Here is a 27,046-nt window from a genome sequence, read left to right as displayed (position 1 = left end):
CCTTTTTTGGGTTTGGGTAATGGAACAAGTATTTAAACATTAATTTCAAGAAATTTAAGAATCTCAACAATAAAATTATTAATAAACATGTCGTTATTGAGGGGAAAAGACTGCAACAGACAATTATAATTCAAATAAAACGCACAAGAAAGAAACATCAACTTGGTGTTTATTTCGTCCCAAGAAAGCATTTACTTATCAAGTATCAACTAATGGAGGTTTCATCTACAGATTATATATGCATTCAATCTAGGTATGTTTTAGCCATTCTATGCATTACAAATGGACGATTCATCGTAATAAGGTGCTACTTGTTATCAAAATTGTTGATTGGTTTGACACGTATGATTGACAAGTAACTTCCCTCATAAGAGGAACATTTCTAATTATGATATTTATATGATGAAAATACATTAAACATAGGAGGAGAGACAAGTAACTTTCCTCATAAGAGGAACACGCGCATTATCCTTTCTTTATTATGCATGTAGAGCATCCCATGAGGTGTCTCATGTTGTAGTGGTTATTTTTTCCCATTTCATTTGGCTTGATTTCTCCAATAACTAAACATACATGACCTCAAATGGCATTACCACTAGAAATTGTTATTGTAAATTTGTAATCAAATATTAAATAACATTACATTTTAAGTACCCCAAAGAAAGGAACAAATAAATAAAAAAAAAAACCCTCTTCTCAAGAATCATGCTTCAAGCCACAAATGCCATAGAATAACTATATACCCCATCTATTTCATTAACCGAGTTTCCAATTTTCGGGTACTTCAACATATTGGTCATGTTTCACAACAAACCAAAAATCTAGCTTCAAGCCACCTTTGCTTATTAACCCTTGCAATGAAGTCTTCAACTCTTTTGTTTAGTTCCTCAGCAGGTATTCCAGCCTTTTCTTCTTCCCTTTCTTCCTCTATTTCTTCCTTTTTTTCTTCATCTTTTTCTTCCTCCGTTTCTTCCTTTTTTTCTTCTTCTTTTTCTACCCCCTTTTCTTCTTCCCTTTCTTCTTCATCATTGTCTCCACATTCTTTAAAGTCTTCTTCTTCTTCATGATCTTGATCATCATCTTCTTTACCTTCATCAACTTCTTTATCTTCATTACTCTCCACATTTCCCTCGTTTATTGGATTCAACTTTTCCGGCACGGTCCTCTCCTCTTTCTTCTCTTGAAACGTGGAAGGTGGTCTCCTGAGAATTTGACTTCTCTCAATATACTCGTTGTACATCTCGGTGACCGGAGACAATTGCTTGCCACCGCTGAGCCTTGATTCTCCAATAAGGAATACGATTATAAAATTCACCACAATGAAGAGGCACTTGGGGTTGATAAACCCCGAGCAAAAGTTCGGAAGAGACATAAATAGTAAGTGTTTGATAGTGTAGAGAGAAGGAAACGAATAAGAGTATGAACAAAGCAAACTGCATGTCACTGCAATAAGGGAATGAACAAAAAGACTGTAAAGAAACTGACTATTGTTGTTGTAGTAGGTCTGCTTCTTCTTGTGGCATTTCATGGCGCGAAGCTTTTCAGCCTTGATTGGATCCATTAACTCCTCAAATGGAAGTATGAGGAATTTAGATGGATAAGCTGTCTCTGTTAAGTTATATAGTGAGGAATTGTATTCACATCTGACTGAACATAAAGAAGGTAAAACTAGGAGGTATATATAGTGGGGGAAAAAGGAGGGATGGGGTATTTTGGTCAATTTGTGGGATCAAGGCATGCATGCATGCTACTTTATAAAGTTATTGTTAATGTTTCTTATTAGTTTTGTATTTGGGAATAGGTATTACTTTATGAAAAAGCCATGGCAGGTTTTTGGAGAATGTACATTGATTGAGTGCTATTGTTTTCCAGCCTCCGTTGTAATTGCTTTTCACAGTTTCTTTTTTGAGTGGTGTTTGATGGTTTTCAACTTTTCTCTTCTGAAGTAAGAAACGATACATTTGCATCAGCAACGATTTGTGAAAGTTAGCTACTGGTTTTATGCAATTCGATAGGTGGGTTTGTCGTACCCGTTACATCAGCCCTATTTTATTCTTTATAATTAGGGTTATAGAAATTAAAGAAAACAATGCAGCTTCCTTCCTGAGTATTAACCATTTTCTTAATTTATGCTGCAAACTAAATAAAAAAACATACGTACACAGTGTATTATACTATACGTAGGCGCATGTGCGCAAGCACGTCATGCATGGTTTTCTCTTATGTTCATCGATTTTCGAATAATATTTCTTTTAAAATTTTAAGATGTTATGTTTGCATTATTCATAGTATCGTACTGTGATTTAAAAGGTAATATGTACTTGGAGGACTTGGACTTTCTTTTTTTTTAATTTTTTTGGACAAGGAGTGCTTGGACTTTTGCCATAAAAAAAGAGCTTGCCTTTCCTTAATTATATAAGGTAGGCGTTCGGCATCGAGGCCATCTCCAATGATATTCTCATTTTTAGTCGTCATTTTTAAATATAGCACACCAGAAAAATATATTAGCTAAAAGGAGTAATGTCGGGCTGTACTTTTTAATCTCCAGTGGTGTAAGAGTTGTATTTTGTTCATCTTGATATTTTATTACTTTTAGCATATTGAGAAGTATTCTAGTACATATCACTCACACATTAACTATATGTATTTTTTAAATTACAGAATCACTGTAGGCCATTCTCTCTCCAACAGCAGCACATGGGCGTGCCCATTGAACAGGGTTGGCACGGGGATGAAGTCGGCTATGCTGGCCTTTCCCAGCACCCCTTTCCCTGTGGAATTTTTTTCAAGACCTTATTTAGCCCACCCATTAGAATGAGTTTTTGTCGAAAATACGTTATATCTCACCATTTAGCTTTTCATTGGAGATGGTCTGATGAGCGATCAATACGACATTAATATACTCGCATGGATGCCCCTAATACCATTTGTTTGCTTTTTTACCATAAAAAGTTGATACGCATGGTTTGCTTTTCTTCTTATAATTGAGGCCAGCAGTACCTGTGCTTAATGAATAGAAAAAGCACTTTGTAAAGGAACCGCACACTTGAAGAGCTGGAGGGCAACGTCGTAGTCAAAACTCAAAACAATGGACTTCAAAGATCGACAAAATAAAAATGGAAGGTATAGTTTAGTAGTGACATTAACAAGGGTTAGCATGATCACTTAGCTTAATTTGATCAAATTGTTCTGTATGGTGCCAGATATATGGAGCCCTGTAGAAAGTTAATTTTGAATATTATTTTAATAAGAAGCAGCTATTGCTCTCCGAAAAGAAGCTAAAAGGTGTTTGTACCATACTTAACCAATCCCGAAATTACCAAGCACCGGTCAACGTTATACCGTCAAGAACCCAGAAGAGTTTCCCTCCAACCAGGAGGCCAATCACAGCACAACACGTGTCAACACCAAGAGGCCAATAACAGGGTGACACGTGTCAACATCAAAGGCCAATCATAGCATGGCACGTGTCAAGGCCAGAACAAAGCTAGAAATTCTCTCCTATAAAAGGAGATCATTCTCCCACAATAATCCAAAATGTCATTTGTATTAAATCATTCACTAGTACTCACTAAAGGAGAGCTTGAACCTATGTACTTGTGTAAACCCTTCACAATTAATGAGAACTCCTATACTCCATAAACATAGCCAATCTGGGTGAACCACATACATCTTGTGTTTGTTTCTCTGTCTCTATCCATTTACATATTTATCCACACTAGTGACCAGATCAATCTAGTGAAGGTCACAAACTTGACACTTTCTGTTGTACCAAAGTCTTCACTGATTTTGTGTATGAACAAAAGGAAAATTCCCAATCACCAAAGTCCAATTAAACCTACCTTCCACAAAGAGGGTAGTAGAGAGTTATTGAGGTGAAAGGCTTTATAGTGATTTGAAGGAAGTTGAGGATTCATTTTAAAACTTAATTGATAAATATACATACATGTCTCTTAACTTTTTTTACGTAGAATAACATTAATTTAGATTTTCACACAATTTTTACGTGTGACAACACTCATGTTAAATAGATAGACAACACATATTAGGTGATATGGGGTTGAACTTTCACAAGTGGATCAACTTGAGATCACGAAGTTCGAGATTTCACCACAAAATTAACTGACAAAAGAGAAATTTGCTCAATTCCTTATTGTAAGCCCATGTAATGTTTTTTCTTTTTAAATAGATAAACCCCTACATCCTCACATAGCTTTAGATGGAAAGTGGTGGGTTTGTAAAGCAAGGCCATATAGGTAAATTGAGTTTGCTTCTAATTAAGTAGGCTTTCTAATATTTTTACTTTTATTCAGTAGCACCCTTCCCTTCTCCTAATTCAGAATTCTCCATGTACCACATTAATTTGATTTTTGACCCATATATATCTGTCATGCAAATTCATATACAACCCCAATTGGGCTTCCAATACCATATAGAGCAGGAGTAGGATTTTCTCCTTTCCTAGTCTTTCTCTTCTTCCATCTTCTCATATTTGAACGGTTACGATTAAGTCACGTCAACGTTTTGTGTTAATTTTTTAACAGCTAGAAGAAAACAAAAAACAGTCTGTGAGAGGAGAGGAGAAAAGAAGATGAGAATAGGAGGGAAGAGAATCCTACTCCTATAAACATATGCTTGTTGCTCTTTTTTATCATCTTTTGGAAGCTAAATGTTCAATGTATAGGCATTTGACCAAAAGAAAAAGGCATTTGTTTTTTACTAAATGGACAGAAAAAGGATTTGTTTTTTACTAAATGGACGGCATAGAGATTCTCCTACAAAAGAACTTCCACTTCTTACCAGAGAGAGATCGAGAGAGAGTGGAGTCCATATGTATTTGGAGGTGACTGAAGCTTCACGGAAGGACTCAAAAGCATTGCTTTTGTCTCTACAACTACAACCATGCATAGTATTATGCAGCAGATTAAACAAAAAATTAATCTTGTGATGTCTTTTCCATTTTATATCTTGTGAGTTAGACCGACTTTAATGGTATAAGGATGCTGATGCTGGTGTATCCTTGATGTTATTTACTGATACGAAACAACTTTTATAACCCTCATTCTTGACTAAGAAAGATTCTGTTGTTTTTTTAAACAAAGAATTTGGTTATAATGAAACAAATGTGCTTAAAAATTAAGAAGTCTCCAAACGTGGGTTTATTTGGCACTTCAGGCCCTCATACCTCGAGCAATCAAGAAAAGCAATCCGGCAGCGATGATTTAATTTGAATGATTAATATGACGAGTTAAAAGACAAACACACTGAATTGAAAACAAGGCAGGTTTTGAGAATGTGTTAACAGAGATATAGTTCAAACTTTTTGTTCTGGTGGAGAGTGGGGTGTACGAAACACCAAAGCAGCAGAGAACGACCGCATGAATCGGAATCCACTTATTTGGGTGCTTTGGTTTTAGGGTTTACGGTTTCAATTTTCCTCTTCTGAAAATGAGAAACGTACATTTGTGTTAAATCATATCATGTCAAAACTATTATTTTACCAGATCACATGATAACGAGTTGATCAAAAACTTGATATTTTGTATCATTTCGTGTCGAATTAACAAATTATGCAAAAAAATTGCCAATTCTAATTTGTATCACCAAACGACTTTATGAAAGCTAGCTACTGGTTTTTGCAAAGCTTAGGTGGTATGATCGTACTTATACTCGGTGTGACATCAGCCCTTTTTAAATTTATTCCTTAAACATTAGGGTGATTGAAATTAAGAAAAACAACATTGCTTCCTTCCCTCCCTATGCTCAATTCATTTCCGTTTCCACCCACTCGTGAAGATGCTAAGCTCCAAATGCCATTTCTCTGCCTTCCTTTTGTTTTACAATTTTTTTCTTCAAGTTTTGAGATGAATGGCTTGCTTTTTCTCCTTATAATTGAGGCCTGTGGAAGTATGGCACATCAATAAGGGCTAGCATGACTCAAGATTGATCAAAATTGTTATATTTAATTTCTGTGTAACTTGGTGCCAGAAATATGGAGTCCTGCAGGAACTTAATTTGAATATTCTTCAAAGAGTGTGAAGAAGCTAACTTGGGAGGTGAAACGCTTTTAGTTGGAATTTTAACTAGTGGTTGCGGGTTTGTAAAAGCAAGGCTATTCAGGCAAACCCTAACATTTGATTGTTGTCCCATATATCTGTCATGCAGATTGATTTACATGCACAAATCCAATTATCAAGCTACATAGGGAACTGATATTTGTATATCTTTTTTTATTTAACTTTTTATTTATTTATAACCTATGAATTGAATAAAACTTTTACATCTTTTAAAACGGTCAGGAATTTTTAGTATACTCCAAGACGTTTAAACATTAGATCCTTGGTCAAAAATATAATAATTTAATCATCAAAAATCTTATAATATAAAATACTTCGTAGCATCATAAAATTTTCATGAAAAGCAAGTACAATGTAGGCACAGTTGCTTGTTTACCAAATGGACGAGTTAACAGATTCCCCTATAAAAAATTCTTACCTCTTAAACACAAAGAAAGTGGGAGGGAGAGAGTGGAGATTATGCAGCAAACTTAACGAGGGTCTTAATTGTTTTCTTCTATCAACTTGGAATATTATAACATGTCTTTGATCAAATTTAAGCTGTCTTCCATTATCTTTTCATATATATGTACCGACTTAAGTTTTATTGCAAATGCATCCGACTCAGAGCTGATTGATAAAAACTTTTATAACCCTAATTCTTGACCAACCATGTGTTTAGCTTAATCACTTAATTGATAAGGGGTACCATTACTTTTTTACTTCAATAAACCTAAGGAAACTACTCACTATAAAATAAAATCTTCATAGCAATAAGCTGTAGGTCAATTAGTTAACAGCATTCTATCTTACGTCCAAAATATTAAAGTCTCAAGTTCAGGGCGCCCAAAGCCCTAAGGTCTCGAGTTTGAATCCCCTCTCCCTAAAAAATCTCCATAATATCAGACCAAACCAAACTAAATTTGGGACTTGGATTGTCTGCCCTCCTAGTTGTGGTGCCCTTCCATACCCTCATATTTTGTGCGGTCACGGTTAAGCCACGTTAATATTTTATATTAATTTTTTAATGAGATAATAAGACAAAAAATAATTAAAATATAAAATATTGACGTGGCTTAACCGTGACCGCACAAAATAGGAGGGCATGGAAGGGCACCACAACTAGGAGGGCAGACAATCCTTGTCCCTAAATTTGAGATGTTGTAAGAGAAAATTGAATCATAAAATGCCCTCACATCCTTTCGGTGTCGCACTACATCACCATCACTTTTATGAAAAAATAGCTATGGGAACTGGAACTCTTCCTTTTATGTCATTCTTTGGTCACAACAATCACGTTAAACAAATTTGCGTTCAATGTTCAGAAGTCTTTAAACGTGTGCTTATTGGCATAAAAGTAAACTCAGCAAGCAGACACGTGCACACAGAGGACTACATTTTCTCATTATCTTTGGAAGCATTAAAGTAAACCCAGAAAGAAGAGAGAGAACAATTGGGAGTCGATTCTTTCATTCAGATGATAAAAGCCAGCTTATGATACACCAGAAAGGGATTTCTTCAGCTCGGACAAAATATCCCCGAGCAATATATGCACCCTCAAACAAAAACAAAAAACAAAAAACTCGACTACGACTACAACGACAAAAGAAGGTAAAATCAAGTTTGCCAATATATGCATTCTCCAAAGAATCATTCATCTTCAGGCAGTCAAGCGCATTGTGCGATATCTCAAGGGCATGGTTGATTCAGGACTTTGGTTCACTAAAGGCCCTCAATGTCTCATTGCTTGGTCCGATGCAGATTGGACAGGTTGCCCTGTGGATAGAAGATCCACCAGTGGCTATTGTGTGTTCTTAGGTCCTAATCTAATCTCTTGGAGTGCTAAGAAACAAGCCACAGTTGCTAGATCATCAATAGAGGCTGAGTATAGGTCTCTTGCAAATACTGCTGGTGAGATAACCTGGGTGTGCAAGATTCTGCAAGATATATCCTTCCCTTTGCTCAAGACACCGATCATCTACTGTGACAACAAAAGTGCCATTGCTCTTGCATTCAATCCTGTTTTCCATGCTCAAACCAAGCATGTTGAAATAGACTATCACTACATCCGTGAGAAAGTTTTACTTGGTCATATTGGTGTCCAACATGTTGCTTCACTTCTTCAAATTGCGGATATTTTCACCAAGTCTTTAGCTGCTGATCGATTTGCTGCTTTTACTTCCAAGCTATCAGTTAGATCACCTTCCTTTAGCTTGAGGGGGTGTGTTAAGAGTACATCCTCACATAGCAGCAATGTATCAAAACCACCACCAGATTAGATTCTTACTTAGCTGATAAGTTTGTGATGTGTTGTGATTAGTTAGTTGTATTGTGCTACGCTGGCACATATATTTGGGATAGGATATTTATGTATAAATACCTTATGTATGGTTCTTTTAGATGAATGAATAACCACAGTTATATTTCTCTCTCTCTCTCTCTCTCTCTCTCTCTACAATTCTCTCCTTTTCCTCTCTGGATTCTGAGTTTCAACACAGGGTAGCTCAAGTGCAGGAACGAAGCCTCCGAAGTTGGATTCAAAGATAACCGTACGTGATTCTAGCTAACAAAAAATTGAATGCTGCGCAATCAAATTTTCCTTGTGACGATTCAGAGAAGAATCAGGAGAGTTAGATTGCGTGCCAAAGACTAAGAACATGAGCAATGGTGTGGGATCAAACTTAAAAAAATAAGCCAGAAAATTTTAAGTCATAACCTAGAAATAGTTTTTTCGTCCAATGGTTATGACTTAAAATTTTGTCCGAGATTATTAAAAAATGATTTTGTCTAAATTTTTTCAAAGTAAAATTTATGTGGATTCATTTTTATGACCATTTTAATCTAAAAATATTTAAAGTCCAATAAATAATGAAAAATTACACAATCTACCCCATTCTTACAACAATTACTGATACTAATATTCGTAGGGATTTGATTGACTTGGTGGTGGACTTGGGAAATAGACATTAGGTTGATCATTATCTGGATCATTAGATGGATTGAAGACATTCCTTGCTGCATGCCATCTTATGATTTGCGCTTGTTGATCACGGAAGAACTTCTTCCTCCTTGGATTATATTTGTTGAAGTTCTACCTCATTACCTCAAAATCAAACATTTCTTGTTGTAAAAGGTCTCTTGCATTTTCTTTTCCATTTGCTTCTCCATGAGTAAGCACATTCAAACCATTTCTTCTTTGGTCTCCTCATGCCCTTCAATTATTTTTTCAACTCCAGACTAGTCAGATCTTGCATATTCTCTTTTTTCTTTGCTTACTTTGCTTGTTGTCTCGACGGCCTTGGTATAGATGAAGATGGGGTCACCAATTCGTCAACATCATCGCCAACATTAACGCTTGAGTGAAGATTAGCAAATAATTTTGGCCATTTTTGGACCGTATTGATTTGCCATATTGGACAATCCTTGAGGATGTCCTAAGCATGAGACAATATAAAACCAGAGTTTTTGGGCATAACCCTTGTGTTGTAAATCGACATTGCTTTCTTAATCCATACGAGGAATAAATAAAGATCAGTTAGTTGGAAAATAAGATTGTGTACATGACATATAACCTATGAAGGGAGACCATCACCACTTCTTCTAAACTCCTTCCATTAGCGATGCTAATTAACCACAACTTTATCCAAACTTCCCTTCCACAAGTTGCATGCTTTGTTGTTAGTCTTCCACCAATCGTATATACACCTTCAGAGGTTTGGTTGGTGGTGGAGATGAAATTAAATTCATTAAGGATTTTACCTCACAAGAGCTTTTTATTTTGGTTTGTGAAAACAACACCATCTTAGCTAATAAAAATCCTTGCCAAGTATAAAGCAACATCTTCATCATTTGACCAATTAGGTCCTTTAACATGATCATTTCATTTGGCATCTTGAAAATTTTGAAAATGGAAAGAAATAGTTTTGGAAGTAGGTAGAAAGAAAAATGGAGGAAATGTATGAGGAAAATGAATTGTTTGTGAATGTTTGAACAAATACATTGATATTATAGAGTTTTTGGGTAAATTTTGATTTCAATAATTTTTTTAATTGTTTTGACCATTGAATTTAATTTTGAGCCGTTAGATTCTTTTTTTTATTCATTAAATTTGCTCATGTTCAATTTCAACCTTTAAATTTAGTGTTTTATAAATTTGATTTAAAATTTTTTGAATCTGGAACTTAGGACGTATCGTCTTCACATAATTTCCGAACTCCACACTTTCCGCCTGGCTAGTTATAATTTACTCTTTGCAGTACCTTTTCATTAGCACGATGCCTAGTGCTTCCAAACTCTTGATCTTTTATTTCTTTCTACTTTTCAGTTGCACAATCTCTAATGCTTTGGTTAGAAGATGAAAATTATGAGATAAAAGCTCAGGGTAAAAGAGGTAGAGGAAGATTTAGGAAAATTTTAATAGAACCTCTATAAAAAACATTGAGTATTTGAATCTAACAGAAAACTTGTCACAAAACCAAATGCAATTGCGTTCTAGAATTTAATTATGCGGCTAACTCTACTTAATGGGATAAGGCCTTGATGTTATTTTATTTAACAATGACAATTTCTGAAAAATCAGTAATTAGATTGGCGTAATTGCTAGCATGGAAATATAAATCTTCTTAGCATGTAAATAAAACTTTAGAATTAATCGTGCTATCACACGTAATCTGGCATTAAAGGGTAATGTTAGAGAGAAAAAATTTGCAAACTAAATGATTTGTTATCAATAAGAATGAGCATGTTTATCAACGCTTAAATAATAACTCAATCATCAACTTCTATATCATTAGTTTACAAAATTAGTCTGCCTAACATTACTCGGAATTAAAACCTATACTCAATACTACTTGCATGTAATTCTTGATTATTATCCGACAATACACATGCATGGTCTCTTATCTTGCATTCCGCTTCATTCCCTCTTACTCTTGCATCTATTCTTTCTTTTGCCATTTTTTTCATGTCTCAAAATTTTTTGTACCATTTTTTTTCCTTCATATTTTGAGGGATGAAGTATGTCCTCCCGAGTAAATCTGCCTTTTTTCTTTCTTTCTAAGTACAATTCCCTTCATCCTGTAGATTTCTTTTAAAAATAATTTCATTTACATATGCAGTTGGATCTAGTAATTCCTGGTTTGCTTCATCTTCTTTTTCCTCCCTGTGTGCAAACTTCATCTTCAATATGAAGCCTCCCATATTAAAACGCGAACACAACAGAATAATAGGCAAATCAACCTCAATGCAAAAAGCATTCGATGCCTACTTTATTGGATAAAAGCAAGACGTTCGATTACAGCTTACATAATTAAAAAAATACCCAAATTTCTTCCAAGTCTTAAAAACGCAAATTTGACCCGTAATTGTTATTAAAGCGTTGTGAAAGCCAATATTCCACACTGGAGCTGTAATTTTTAATCGTCTCGCTATTAGGTGCTCAAATCATACCCGAGAAAATGCCAAGTCTATTTTTCTTGAGCTTACACTTACACACACGCGTGCACACACACACATATATATGAAACTTTTACATAATCTGATCTGTTAATTGTTCTGCATCACATTTTGTCCTTATATTTCTTCCATAACCAACCTCTTTACGTTAACTATCTTGTTAGCCCTTCGGAGGCATTTGAGAAGCTTTTTATGACGAAATCTTCCTTCCACTATCACTACTTTGTTCACCTTATCAAGCTCAACCCTTTCAACTCCTGACATAGAAAAAAATTCAGAGGTAGGCGGTGCCGCAGTGATATAACTTTTAGCTAGTTTAAACTAGAATATTGAAGTCAGGTGTATGTACCTTTCGTCTTATTGCAGCCTTTCTTAACATCATCTGCACAATGTCCACAGTGCATGCTGAATTCTAGCTCAGCAAGCAGACATATAACCTAAAACAATTTAAAACAACAAAAGGTCGATTATGAAACTAGATACGCAAATTATATTCATATGTATCAAAAGCAGCACTATGCATGCTTTCGTGCATGGCAGCCATAGTGAAAACCTCTTCTCTTAGGGGAACCTGGTCAGCTTTCCCAAACCCTTTTCTCTTTGTCCACTTAAGGGCCTCCATGATTCTAAATTGTTGATCTTGTTGTAAAGTCGACGTTATGTGTGCAGTGGAACATAAAGTAAATGAGATATAATATTTACGAGGTTTGGCAAGTGTGACTACGTCCTCGGTGCAGCAATAGTACTTTCTTTGATTATTTGAAATAATAGAAGTACAAAATAACTCTCACTATTTTCCCTTTTCTCTCTAGCCTGACTCACTGGTAATTTCTTCCGCATCTCTCTTCTTTCCTCTTCTCTTCCTTTCCTCCATAACTCCTGTTTCTTTCCTTTGTATTTTTTTCTCTCATCCCTTCCATCTTTTTTTCTCTTCCATATATGTCTTTCTTTCATATGCTCCTTTGTTTTATAGGCAATGCAGGAACACCGAAAGCAAGCAATAGCAGCTCCTAGTGGAAGGACATGTTCTCGAGGACAACCTTATTTCCACTTGCTTGTTTAGTGGTCAACTATCTTGATTCCTTTGTTGAGTGGACATCTACTATTTACAACATTCCCCTTTGGATGGCCATATGTCAATATCAGCTACCTCGTTAAAATCTTGATCTTTTTTGGATGCTCCCCCTGATTTCGAATTCTTTATTCTGGCTGATTACTAAATTGATGTAATCTGATACCACGCATGACAATTGGAGTGTTAGCTTCTGAAGGTGGTTCACAGGCCCTTCAAATTTTAATGGACCGCAAGTATTAGCCAAATACATTCATGACTAGCTTCATGAAGATATGTATTTATGAGAGATATGAAGATGCAGCAATGAATCCTTACTTTCTTGATCGTTGCAGAGGCAATCTATTTCCATATGTAAATACAAATCATTTCTGAGAGCTATTTGTATGTAGGCTAGAGAGGTATTCAAATTTTACTTGCTCAATAAGACCATGGCTATTAGTGAGTTCCTTGGAATAGAACAAGCATATGTTTATAATTTCCTGGAGATATCAATAAATAAACTTTATTTCATTGCAATATCCATTTATTGGTATTATGCTCCACAGGAAGTGTAACATCTGATTCAATGTATCATGCTAAATACAGTAAGGCACATACTTCACTAAGATATGGTACTCCTGGATCAAACATCAATTCATCATTTCCCTCATGAGGATGAATGATTTTTCTTAGTGTCTAAATATTAATTAACTCATGATCTTCAATCCATATGGTTCTTTAATACCATAAACATCATGGATAAGACTTGTGTTGGCATATTGTTTGATCTACAACTCGAGACAATATTCATTTCAACACTTTACAATCTTTCTAGGCTCTTTAGGAGTCTCATTCTAATATTATTATCTCTTGCAAAAGATTTAGTATGTTGCAACAACATCATAATGATAGTACTCACTAAGGCAATTTATACCATTCATTAGTATTGAGTACATAATTTATGCTTTTACCTTTCCAGGACTTTCTTCAAGCACTCTTAATCTTTCAGGGATTTTCTACACTTCATGACACATTGTCTTTTGGAATTTATACAGAGCAACTTGCTTCCATGTATACTTAAAGGATTTACTTGTGAAGATATGCTTCAGGCATTTCATAAGGCTTTGTGTAATATATAATTCTCCATTTAAATGAACAAGTTTCACAATAGAAAATCATGTTTACAAGAGTGTATTACAATTTCAGGTTTCAATTAACCACTTGTGTCATATCATGTGAGTGTATTTCATTGTATTAAAAATGCTCGTATGTAACCTTCTGGGTTCAACATCATTTGGCGATTTGTACTATAGGTCCATTTTTCCACGTTCTTAATAACTTGTAATGGAATTACCTTTCTCCATTTTGGCCAATAATTTTGCTTTTTGTTGACGAACAAAAGAACGTGGCTCAATATCAACACAGCTCATTGATGAATTTAGTAGCTACTGTAAAACCAAAATTAACATTGGTAATCATCAATTCATGATCCCATAATTCTCATGTGCATGCGCATGCATATTTATAATCATTTCATTACTTTGGATATCCTTGCCTCTTCAAGGGCTTTACATTGTCTCTTTTAGGACAATTATCTCTCATTAGAAGAATTGTTTGAGAATTTGGATCATAACCTCTTCTAGAGCGTTATAGAGCTTGGATTGTTAATCTCTACTTCTGGGGAGTTGAATTATTGGAACCTACACATCGATCATACTTCAGGCATGTGATATATTAAATTTGTCGTGTCCATGGATTATCCCTTTTGAAACTTGAATCCATACGACGACTATCATGCTTCGGGTATGCAACAGTTTAGTAATGCTAAGTTTGTGAATAGTCTGACTGAGACTTCAATCCATTCAGCATCTCTGTAACTTGTAATCAAGTAGTAATTTTCAGTACCTTTTTGTACATCATGTGATGATATAAACTTGTAGAGTTTGATGGGCTATAAGTAGAATTCCCATCATTGAACTTTGGTCTTCCATTCACTCAATCAACCACCAATTTTCTCTATTTGAACTTCTATGGGCTCATCATTGATCTTTTTGCTTCAGTCTTTTGCATAATATAAGTGATGAGCAACCTTTGCCCTTTGATGGTCCATCACTTCTTAGTAACTTGTTCATGCTTGGTAGCTTCAGTGTAAAGAGCCAACAACGTACCAATTATTTCGCAGTGTTGGTGACTTGAGACCCAGCTCCAACAACAGTTGAAGATGACTACTTGGGAGCAATGCAAGGTAAGCAATCAGGAAAGGTTCCATGCAAAGGTTCCTGACCGAAAGTTTGATTTCAGGTTTCGATTGATTACTTTCTTTTTCTTTACCTTGCAGGAAGAGCAAGGGTAAAGGAAAAGACATGAAAAGAGCATGATATGAGATACCCTTGCTCACGACCATGTTGATATGAGATATTTTTGCTCTTAAAGAAAGACAGTAGAAGGATTTGATGCTGATGTAAAGCTTCTCGATCAAAAATATTTCTTGCTGAGAAAATGGATTTGACATTTTGAGGGACTTGGTTAAAAAGGTGTTCTCAAAGAGAAGGAATATTGAATATGTTGAGAAGTTTGGTTGCAGATGCATTCTCGGCAAGGAATGAGAGTTTGGTGTTTTGAAGGTGTGCTTTGCCATGGAGGACAAAAGTCGACATATATGGGGATTTCCAAATATCCGGTAGTGGTGCGGATATGGCCTTGTCACCCACGCTTGCTAGCAATAGTGGTATAGTTGGAATAATGAACTTTACATGTTTTAACTTTGCTAGAGATATTTTGATAAAGTTGTCCTTGATATTCAGAAAACTGAGATTGCGTCTGAGAAATGTTGATGAACTTTGTTCAGGAAAATCCGGCTTTTGGAATTTAGGGAGCAGTGTTTTAATTTTTGAACAAGTGGCTATGTTGCCTTCCCTTTTATAGAGACATCGATTATATCCAAAATGCAAGCTTTGAAGATTGCTCATTTGAAAATTGTTTTTGTTGTATTGATAAGATTTCACTTTATCCAACCCTTTTCTTTCATCATTTCTGAAATTGGCTTGCCCATCTAACCTTTGGTTAGATTTAAGTCTTGAGAGGGATACAGATGAGCCACATCAGGATAATATATGGCGTCCATCCTTCTTATCTTTTAATGGCCATCTTATAGTTGGAGAATCTGTGATGAGAGATGATATAACAGCTACAGTAGTAGCTAGGAACCTTTTCACTCCTAGAGATAAAAGAATACTTTCAGAAAGGTCTGATGAATCAGTTGTTCAAGACTCATTGGCTTTTAGTGTTCAATGTGCAGGTTCTGTATCCAACATAGGTCAACGTCTACTTGCTCGAACTCGCCAAGTCGAATCATTAATGGCTGAAGTGGCAAGTCTTAGACAAGAAATTAGAGGGCTCAAGCACGAGAATAAAGAGTTGCACAAACTTGCAAATATTTACTCGACGAGCATGAAAAGAAAGCTCGCCTAGCTGCTGGAATCTGAAAGTCGGATTCAAAATGATCACCTGAGATTCGTGGCTAGATTCCAGGGACAACTGGTGCCTTCCCCTTCTGATACTTTGCCAAGTGTTAGGACATTACATGAACAATCTCCAGTGCCATATCCTTCTGGGGTACTACCAAGTACTGAGGCTTCACTTGAGCAACCTTTGTGAAGCCCTCCCCACCCTATTTATTTGTTTTTATAATTGTAACTTGTTGATGCACAAAATCCGGAGGATCTTGGACCAACGTAAATTCGGCTATGAATCACACAAACGCACAAGAACACAAAGATGTATCATGGTTCACCCCAATGTTTGGGCTACGTCCATACTGATGTTGATTATGTATGTATGTATGGATTACAATAGATCAGCAAATGAGCTCTCTGTAGATGCAGCCCTTGCCATTTTGCTCTCTGTTTGACTAAGAGGGTATTGCCTTCTATTGTTGTGAGGGATGTATGTGAGACCCTGTGGATCTTAGTGAAGGGTCAGACTTCTCAATAAGGGTGAGGGAAAATCCCTTTTATAGAATAAGGGCTATCTTCCCTTTTACATTTGTCATGGGCTTAGGGATGAAGCCTAAAGACGAAGCCCAATAGATGGTACCAACATGAGTCACCCAAGTCTTCAGTCAAGAAAGTCTTTTGGCTGAATACTTTAAATCCAATCCATGTACGGGCCGAAGTAGTTAGATGTCTCGAACCAGTACTCAACACAAGGCAATGCTCAACATAAAGAAATACTCGACTAGAGGTATCACACATTACGAGATTGCTCGGCTGGAGGTGATGCTCGTTGCGAGGTTGCTCAACTAGAGGCTATGCTCGCGGTGAGACGGTTGCTAGGCTGGAGGCGATGCTCGTTGCGAAGCTGCTCGGCTAGAGGCTATGCTCGCTGCGAGGTGGCTCGACTCGTGGTATTCCTCATTGCAAGTATCTACTTTATGTCAATATGCACTCATTATGAGTTGATTCTCGACATGACTCGGGTCCGCTTGTCGGGTTTGCATATTGGGTTCTTTTAATAAGCAACAATGTTGATCAACAAAGTTCGTGCCATGAACCACCAAAGTTACGTCACCCTAACATTCAAATAATAAAAGGTGTAATTTGGTCAGACTTGCCACATGTTATGGAAAATAGTCATGTGATCAATCATTAATAATAATGTGAAACATATTATTATAACATGTCACCCCGTTCGTTTAGGCAACAATGCAATTTATATAACAGTAAAATAATGATAGCAGTAATGATGTGTATGCGTTGTGACCTGGCATAATAAGTGATGTAATAGGTGTCCTCAAAGAATATGCATATTTTAAAGCATCCACTAACACAAAATAATAATAGACTATTAAATAATAAACTAGTTCATGAATGATTAAATAATAAACTATTAAATAATATTGTGGTCTCCTCAAGCTGCTGCTATTGCACAAGCAGTGTGGCTTGATGACAGCCATGAAAGAAATGATGTGATGATGTGGTTTCCAGGACCATCACAAAATAATAATGAAATATTAAATAGTAAAATAATTAATGAATTTGGAGAACACTTATCTCCTTCGTTGCTTTTCCTAGTTTTTTTTTCTTCAGAAAATGGGCATGGGGGAACATGCACTCCCTTTCATGATTTCATCATTTTTCTTTCTATATTCTTTTCCTCCATTTTTCTTTTTTTGCTGCATTGCTGGTTGTAACTTCACTTGCATACATGAAACCGTGGGTGGCTGCCTTATGCCAGAAATCTCATCACGTGTGCGGTCGGTGCTACCAGGATTAGACATAAAGTGACCATGGTACCTATAAGTGTCTATTTCAAGAATAATGGGTCCATTTTTCAAGCATGCTCCTTTGCACATAATATTAATTCAGCAGTTCCAAAATCATCTGCCAAAGCTCAATATCCTTCCTCCGTGCCCGCCACGCACCAACTGGGACTTTGGACTTGAACGAGTTCTGGTCGGTCACACCATCGAGGCCGAATCATTGAGGTACTTGGTCTTAGCGTTACGACTCAGAATCTCGCTCAGAACCCTCTCCTGCACCAAATCCGTATTCTTGGTCGTCTCCTATATGAACTGAAGCACCTTGGCATCCTTCTCGGTGGCCGGTAGGCCCATTAGGGAGGATGTCACTGAATCGACGGCCATGATTGACTTGATCTGGGACTGGTACTGAAAAACTTGATTAATGAAATAAGAGAGATGATATAGGTTGTTGTTGCTCTGATTATTCATTTAAGATGAATGGGGTTTTCGTTGTCAGGAAGATAGTGATTGACTTGATGCTGGTTACTGTTGCTGCTGCATGTCTTGTCCGTCAGAGGAGATGAGAGAGTGATGCTCTGTTTTCTTGGATTTGTTTTTGTTATGGTTTATGTGTGAGTGAGTGAGATGAGAGAGAATGAATGAATGTGACTGTGTTTCCATTGATGCCGTCGTGACCGGAAGCTGAAGCGGAAGACATGGGTTTTGCAGTGACTGTGCAAGTGTTTGGTTCTTGGGTTTCTGCAGATTCACGGTGGTGAGATAAAAAAATGAAAGAGAATCGACATAGCTTTTCATGTCGTTTCCTACAGATGGCGCCAAATGTTGATGCACAAAATCCGAAGGATCTTGGACCAATGTAAATCTGGCTGTGAATCACACAAACGCTCAAGAACACAAAGATGTATCGTGATTCATCCCAATGTTTGGGTTACGTCCACATTGATGTTGATTATGTATGTATGTATGGATTACAATAGATCGGCAATGGAGCTCTCTGTGGATGCAGCCCTTGCCATTTTGCTCTCTATTTGGCTGAGAAAGTATTGCCCTCTATTGTTGTGAGGGATGTATGTGAGACCCTGTGGATCTTAACGAAAGGTCAGACCTCTCAATGAGGGTGAGGGAGAGTCCCTTTTATAGAATAAGGGCTCACTCCCCTTTTACATTTGCCATGGGCTTAGGGATGAGGCCCCAAGACGAGGCCCAATATATGGTACCAACATAACTCATGTGTATGTATAAAAAAATTTCCTCCCATTGGATTTTATACATGTCTGAAATCTTCTACTTTAGCTTGTTATATATGGGAACCCATGGAAACTTTTGGTTTCATAATTAATGAATTAATGGGAAACGATGGAAACACCTAGTTCCATGAATATATTTCAATAAGCATTTAAGTATAGATAATTTCTAATATCATATGCTTCCACATGAATCCTCGGCATTATGAATTCATGAAAATATCTCTTGTGTAAGATGTCGATGGTCACAATATCGAGTTTTGTCAAGTTCACCATTTTCTTATTCCCAAAATGAAGAAATTCAGGTATGATAGAAATTGTGATAACTAAGTCATACCACATATAACATATTTCTACACAAAATGTTAGAACTTTAAATTATTAACATTATTCATATTTTGAACTTCAGTTCAAAACATTATTCATATGTACTCGAAATTTATTCTCTGAATCAACATCATTAGAACCTTTAGGTTCATATTTTTGGAATTCATACCCGTACTTAATCTGTATATGGATTAAGAAACTTATGGTCCTCATTTACATGAATCAAGGAACTTTTAGCCCTCATTTAATAGTTTGTGGACTGAGACACTTGTGACCGTCATTTTAATTTAGTTGAGGAACTGCTGCTCTCTCAATTGATTCAAAACTTCAGGTTTTGATTTTTGATCAAGGAACTTCGGGTCTGATCTTTTTATATGATAAGGATCAAGAAACTTTAGGTTCTTATCTGATTAAGGAACTTCGGGTCCTTTAAATACTCACCATAACAAAATGCAATACACTAAATAAATTAAAGCAATAAACGGTAATTCCAACCATGGTAAATAAATTGTTTTTAAGTAAATAAAGCTTGTGACAAGGGTTTTGATTCAACGTCATTCACATAAATATCAAAGCTTTAAAACAAAGGATAATAATTCCACCATTGTAAATAAACAAAACTTGTGATAGGGCTTTAAACCAGCATCATTCACATAAATATGCCAAAATAGAAAAGGCAATGATTAAGTCTCTATCTCTTCTTTTTTTCTTTTTTCTTTGTCTACCATTTTCTTTTGTTTCATCCTTTTTATTTTATTTTCATTTCACAATTCTAAGTTTTTTTAGTTACCTAGGAAGTAATAGTAACAATAAGTCCCAATTGGTGTTCCTCTTCCGGTGAGTTTCGAAAAAGTCAAAACGGTTCCCATAAGTTTTGGAGTCAAGAGTAGTATATGCAACTTATGAGAAGATAAAACCGTTAGATTTAGCTCAAATTTTAGTATGATATGGATAGGAGGATACTGAACAACTTTTGTGAAGAAACTATTTTGATCTAAGCTACTGAACAAGGAGTTTCGAAACTCATAAGATAAATGTCCAATTTTCTGCGGAATTGAAAATTGCGTTGGTGTTTCAGACATCTGCCACGATAGCAACGTTGAAATTTTCTGAAAATTGATATGTTATAGATACTGGGCAAACGAACAACTTTCAAGAAGGAAGTATCTTAATCCAAGGTCAGCAAGTTGAAGTTCAGAGGCTGTTTACATAGTTATCAAAATTTCTGCCAATAATAATGATAATTATATAACCAAACGTATATTTACTTTAAGAAAATTAGTCATACAGAGATATGAAGATGAAATATAAAGATTTTCTTATCTGTAAGATTTCAGCCGACCCTGTGAGAGGTAGGTAGTGCTTCACCAGATTTATGGCGCTTTCCATCGACATGAGAGCTTCTCGTGCTGATAACGTATTGTAAAGTCGACATTATGCGTGCAGTGGAATATAAAGTAAATGAGACACAATATTTACGAGGTTCGACAAATGTGCTTACGGACACATCAATAATACCTTCTTTCATTATCTAAAATAATATGAGTACAAAATAACTCTTAATATTTTCTCTTTTCTCTTTAGCCTGACTCACTGGTAATTTCTTCTGCATCTCTCTTCTTTCCTCTTCTCTTCCTTTCCTCCATAACTCCTCTTTCTTTCCCTTGTATGTTTTTTCTCTTATCCTTTCCTTCTTTTTTTCTCTTCCTTCCGTATATGTCTTTCTTTCATGTGCTCATTTGTTTAATAGGCAACGCAGGAGCACCGAAAGCAAGTAGTGGCAACTTCTAGTGGAAGGACATGTTCTAGAGGACAGCCTTATTTCCACTTGCTTGTTTAGTGAACAACTATCTTGATTTTTTTTGTTAAGTGGACATCCATTATTTACAACAGATCTTTCTTTTCTTCACTGTCTTTGTTTTTTTACTATTTTATCAACAGACGGTTTCTAACAGGAATCAAGTGGAATTCTGTAATAATTGGGTAATTCAAAACAAGAATTAACTGTATTGACCAACCAAAAGCATAAATTGAAATGGAATGGTTTTTTCTCTCTTTTATGAGAGACCTCCAGAGTGAGTGCTTTTCTCTCCTTGGTGAGAGTCTTCGTGGTAGGTGTAACTAAGAATATTGTTTTGGATTTCTATTATTCGATTGTTATCTTCTGGTTGGTTGAGTCACTTTATTTTCGAGGGGCTAGTCGATTCTAGCTTCCTTCCAAGTTCAGCGGGTAAGTGGAAGAGTTAATTCACCAGATTTGAAGTGGGTATTTTGGTTTGGTGTAGAGGAATTGTAGGGTTAACTCATATTCACTTTCTGTGGGGCTGGTGGGGAATTAATTTGCCTAACCAAACCTGTGATATTTGGTGGTTTGTGTGGAACCTTTTGTCTTGGTTTTTCCAACTTTTAGATGGGGAGTAATTGCAAACACACTGTTATCACAATAAAAGAGTCATGGTGGTACAAACCAATATTGATTCAAAGAATAAATGTTTCAGGGACTCACACTCATCAACATCAAGGAATTTCACTCATTTTCCTACCTTACTGTTCTGTGTGTTTTTGTATTTGGCGAACAAAATCAACAGGGTGCAGGTAACAGACAACGTAACCTTCAGCTTTTTAAGGCATATTTGCACAAGGCTTTCACAATCTATCTTTCGTATACCTCAGTACAAGTGGTCCAGGATGATAGATACAACAAGGAACAAATGGCACAGCAGGAATTGGAGGAATTGGTGGTCCATTTAGAGAAAATGATGGATATTTCGACCATGGAACAAGGGATCAAACTGGTAGGAGCAGCGTTGGTACATCGAAACCTGAATAAATGGGGAGTTCAAAATATTCTTAGATCATCATGGGAGGAATTGGGTGAGGTTGAGGTCAAATAGGTACGTGAAAATATTTATATTATATCTGTTCCAGATGAAAGTATGGCTGGAAAAATTCCTAGTTAGGTAACATGGGCCGTTATGAAGCAAAATTTTTCAGTTCACAGATAGCCCCAGCAACTTGCGTTGGAGGAGATACAGTTAGAATTGGTTCCTTTCAGGATTCAACTTCGGGGAATATCTTTAGGACTTATGTTAAAGGCAAACATAAGACATCTGGTTTGCGATGTTGGTGAATTTTTGGAACTGGAAGGCCTATCCAAAGCTCGGGGTTTTCTTCGAGCTAGGGTTGTTGTTAACACGTTGAATCCATTAATATCTGGGTGCTGGTTTTCAAGGGGGCAGAACACGGATACGTGGGTGGAATTTTGATATGAACGATTGCAAGATTTTTGTTATAGATGTGGGAGAAGAGGACCTGTGAATAATAATTGTTCGTTTGAGCTTTCAATGGGTGGTTCAATTGGATATGGGGAATGGACTAAGGCAACTCAAATTCGGGAAGTAGTGGTCCCTCAACGATCACCTACTCTTGGGGTGGGGGATAGACGATATGGGGGTGCTGTCAGAAGCAGTCGAATGGAAGCTTTGTAAGGGAGTCGGGGAGATACAACAGATGAACCTCAAAAAGAGAGCGATTGTAGGACTGAGAGGTTGATACAATGTGCTCTGCCACAGCTTCAAATGAATGAGCGTAAGAGATAGCATCGGCTATATAGGTTTGGCGTGAATGGACTGATACTGGATCCCCAAATGACTGTGTCTGAAGTCCTATAAATAGGTTTTAGGCCAAAATCGTTAATGCATATAACTATGTGGACCCCTTCACAACGATCTTAGGGTAAGCCTACAGTCACATTTGAAGAAATTATAAAAAGTAGTGTAAGGGAGGCGGAAGGTAGCCAGTTGAAAAGAGGTGCCGAAACGGAGGAGTTAAAGCCTATCCAGTCTCCTAAAAAAAAGTCTAAGAATATTGAAAGTAGTCAGGATAGGAAGTGACGAGTGGCGGAGAGACTACGAAGCATGAGTATTAGATAACGATGCCTGATGGTGGAGCGTGCTATTTATGCGGAAGAGGAATTTAAGAACCTCCCAGTTGAGTAGCGAGATATGTGGGAGTTTATGGATAAGGTCTCTGAGCATGAAAGGGTTGTTCTATTAGCACGAAAAGATGGAACGTCTTCCCAAAGGGGTGGCGGCTGGCCTTCAACAGCCGCAAGGTCACCATGAGTTACATCTTTTGGAATTGTCATGGTCTTGGGTTGGACACGGTAGTTCAAGCCCTTTATGGGCTTATTCAGAAATATTTGCCCTCTATGGTTTTTCTATCGGAGACAAAGATTGATCATAGAATTGCTAGAGTGCGAAAATGAATGGGGTTTAAGAATGGGTTTAATCTTTCTCCAATTGGTAAGTCGAGTGGTTTAAGCTTCTGGTGGGATGAGTACTTGGAAGTGGATATCAGTTTGTCTTCTAAGCATATTATTGATGCCCGGGTGTGACCGATGGGGAAGTCTCGATGGGTACGTGTGACTGGCGTGTACGGCACTACCTATCGAGCGGAGAAAGCACAATTTTGGTTGAATACTCATTTTTTATCCTCTTGTGTTCTTTGGCTATGTAGCGGGGATTTTAATGAGTTTCTTTGGGATTTTGAGAAATCTAGTGGATTGGGTGTTTTGTATAATAGGCATTCATATATGGCTGCTTTTATGAACAAGGCGGAGTTGTTCGATCTCGACTTCAATGACCCTCCCTTTACATGGCATGGTATATGAAATAGAGAGTTGGCGGAAGAGAGATTAGATAGGGGACTTTCAAATCAGTTATGGCATGCGTCATGGCCAAACACTATGGTCACTCACGGTACTATGTTTGGGTCGGACCATTACCCTATAATCATCCAGTGTGATCCTCAGATGATTGCTGGCCGAAGGTTATTCTGATTCCAAGCTTTTTGGGCGAAGGAAGGGGAATGCAAAAGGTTGGCGGAAGAACGATGGGCCCGTCCTTGTGGTGGTGTTGTTTTGGATTGTTGGCATAAAAGAATTAATGAATGTCGTTCTCAACTAATGAGGTGGAGTAGATGCACATTCAAACAGTGGGAGCAGGAAATTAAGAAGCTAACATCCAAGCTTGGTGAGTTTCAAAAAAATTGGGGTGCACATGTTGATGAGATTCATGATAACGCGCAATTGATTGATAAGTTATTAGCACAGGAAGAAAGTGTTTGGCAACAAAGGTCATAGGTTAAATGGCTAAAGGAAGGTGATGCAAACACCAAGTTTTTTCATCAATCCACCATGCAATGGTAGCGAAGAAATCATGTGTTGAAACTTAAACAAGAGGATGGTTGTTGGGAAGAGCGGCCGAAAAGGATAAAGAAGCTAATCGATGACTATTTTCTCAATCTTTTCACTTTTGTGGGGAACAAAACATAGGGATCTATTTTGGAGTGTGTACCTACTTTAGTTTCTGATACTATGAATGAGTCCTTGTTGTCTTCAATATCAAATGTCGAGATTTTAGAAGCAACGATGCAAATGGGCGGTTTCAAGGCGTCGGGACCCGATGGTTTCCAAGGTGTGTTCTATCATTCTTTTTGGGAGACTATTAAGGAGGATGTTCATGCTCTGGTTCAGATGTTGGAATTTGGAGAGGTTAATCTTAGCCGACTAAATGCCACTCATATTGTACTAATTCTGAAAGTTCCTAATCCAAAATCTGTTTCTCAGTTTCGACTTATTAGCTTATATAATTATTCTTATAAGATCTTGGCCAAGGTTTTGGTGAATAGGTTGAAGTCGCTACTTCCCAATCTCATTTATCCCATGCAGAATGCTTTTGTTGGGGGTCGCCAAATTCAGGATAATGTTGGGATTGCCCATGAACTCTTCTATTTCCTAAAACTTCAAAAAGTTAAGAGTAAGTTTGAGCTTGAAATCAAGTTGGATATGCATAAAGCGTATGATCAAGTGGAGTGGGATATCCTTGATGCGGTGATGGAGAAGATGGGGTTTCATTCTCGTTGGCGAAAGATTATCATAGGGTGTGTGAGCTCGGTTACCTTTGCGGTACTTATTAACGACTAACCGGGAAACAAGTTTGCTTTTTCAAGAGGTTTACGACAAGGGATCCGTTATCTCCTTAATTGTTTCTACTGGTCAGTGATATTCTATCTAGGATGCTTCAATCGGCAGTGGAGCAGAAGCATCTGGAAAGGGTAAAGATGAACCGACATGCTCCGGTAATATCTCATATTTTCTTTGCTGATGATACACTTCTATTTTTTAAGGCCACTAGATCGAATTGTTGCCATTTGGTCAAAAATATTGAAGAATATTGTGCTGCCACGGGCCAAGCTGTAAATTTACAAAAATCGTCTGTGTTCTTTGGTGCTAATACTCTTACGGCAGTGTCGATGGAGATGGGACAAATTCTTAATATGCAGGTGGTTTCTAATCCCGGCACCTACCTTGGTGTTCCTGCTATGTGGTGTAGATCAAAAGCGGCAGGGTTTGGCTTTTGTTAAGGGTGGACACAAAACACTCTCTCTCAAGCGAGTAAAGAGGTATTAATTAAAGCAGTTGCCCAAGCGATTCCTGCTTACCCTATGAATATACTTAAGTTCCTGGTAACAATGTGCAATGAGTTGGATTCTCTAATATCTGGATTCTGATGAGGGACGGTTGGTGAGGCTCGAAAAATTCACTAGGTGTCTAAGAACACTTTGGGTCTCTCAAAGTAGGAATGGGGGTATAGGATACAGAAACTTTAATGATTTGAATGATGGCTTACTTGTGAAACAGTGTTGGCTACTAATTCAAAACTCGAACTCTCTATGGGCATTGGTCCTCAAAGCTTAGTACTTTTCGCATTGTTCTTTCTTTGATGCTAAACATGAAAGTAGTGTTAGGCCCCGACTAGCAAATAAAGACTATTCACGAGTTAGGGTGTGAGCCATATCTTAGCTATAGAAATCAATTCTACAACCAAGATATGGTGGAAAATAAAATAAAATTATAACGATTACACCACACATAAACAAAATGTTACATAAATTTTTTTGAATACGCAACGAAACAACAATAATGCACAAATTAATTCACAACAAAAACTACCAATCAGATAATAATTAAATTGTAACAATTCTTTCAAATGCATGAAATATATGCAAATGAGATGGATGAATGTACTCATTCCTTTCTAATCCCGTTAACATATACCTAAGGCACCCAAGCATGTATATCTCATACCATGCTTATACCATTTGGCTCCTAATACCTTAGAATATGAGTTAACTCCCGTTCATCCCTTAAACCCAATTTTTTGAGTTAAGTTCTCAGTTTCCACTTTATTATATAGGCACTTCCCCCAACGCCCAATTTACAAGATTTCATTACTTTATAACCAACCGGTTGTATTACTCAAGATCTTCCCCCAACGCTTGACGTATACAAGGTTCATTATTTTATTTTTGAGGTAAACTTCAGCTCTTAAATATCATCACAACTCAAACACTTTACACAAGTGAGCATTTGACACAACTCTTTTTCTTGCTTTTCAATGCATGTGTATATGTACTGCACATAAAGATTAATAGTCACTTACTCACCATATATAAATATGAGCATGGATCAAACTAATTAGCAACCAATGTAATAATGTTTGATATTATCATTTAAAATATTGATCATTTACCACTTTATAAAAATTACCATCGTCTTGTTCACTTTCGTTTGGCTGGTACCTGT

At 36.8% G+C, this 27,046-nt stretch overlaps 1 long non-coding RNA gene across 2 annotated transcripts; it reads right to left on the bottom strand.

The window, feature by feature from the left end:
• Positions 1-11,299: 11,299 nt before the first annotated feature.
• Positions 11,300-12,437, bottom strand: LOC114820639 (uncharacterized). Of its 2 annotated transcripts, none has more exons than XR_011574374.1 (3): positions 12,064-12,437; positions 11,860-11,947; positions 11,300-11,767 (listed from the first exon to the last, which is right to left on the bottom strand). It is a non-coding gene; the product is annotated as an uncharacterized lncRNA (long non-coding RNA). The 2 variants fall into 2 exon arrangements; XR_011574375.1 differs by having other exon boundaries at positions 12,213-12,432.
• Positions 12,438-27,046: the final 14,609 nt, after the last annotated feature.

The sequence above is a fragment of the Malus domestica genome, chromosome 13 (genome assembly GCF_042453785.1).
Source record: "Malus domestica chromosome 13, GDT2T_hap1".
Lineage (NCBI taxonomy): Eukaryota > Viridiplantae > Streptophyta > Magnoliopsida > Rosales > Rosaceae > Malus > Malus domestica.
This window is presented reverse-complemented; position numbering and strand designations above follow the sequence as displayed.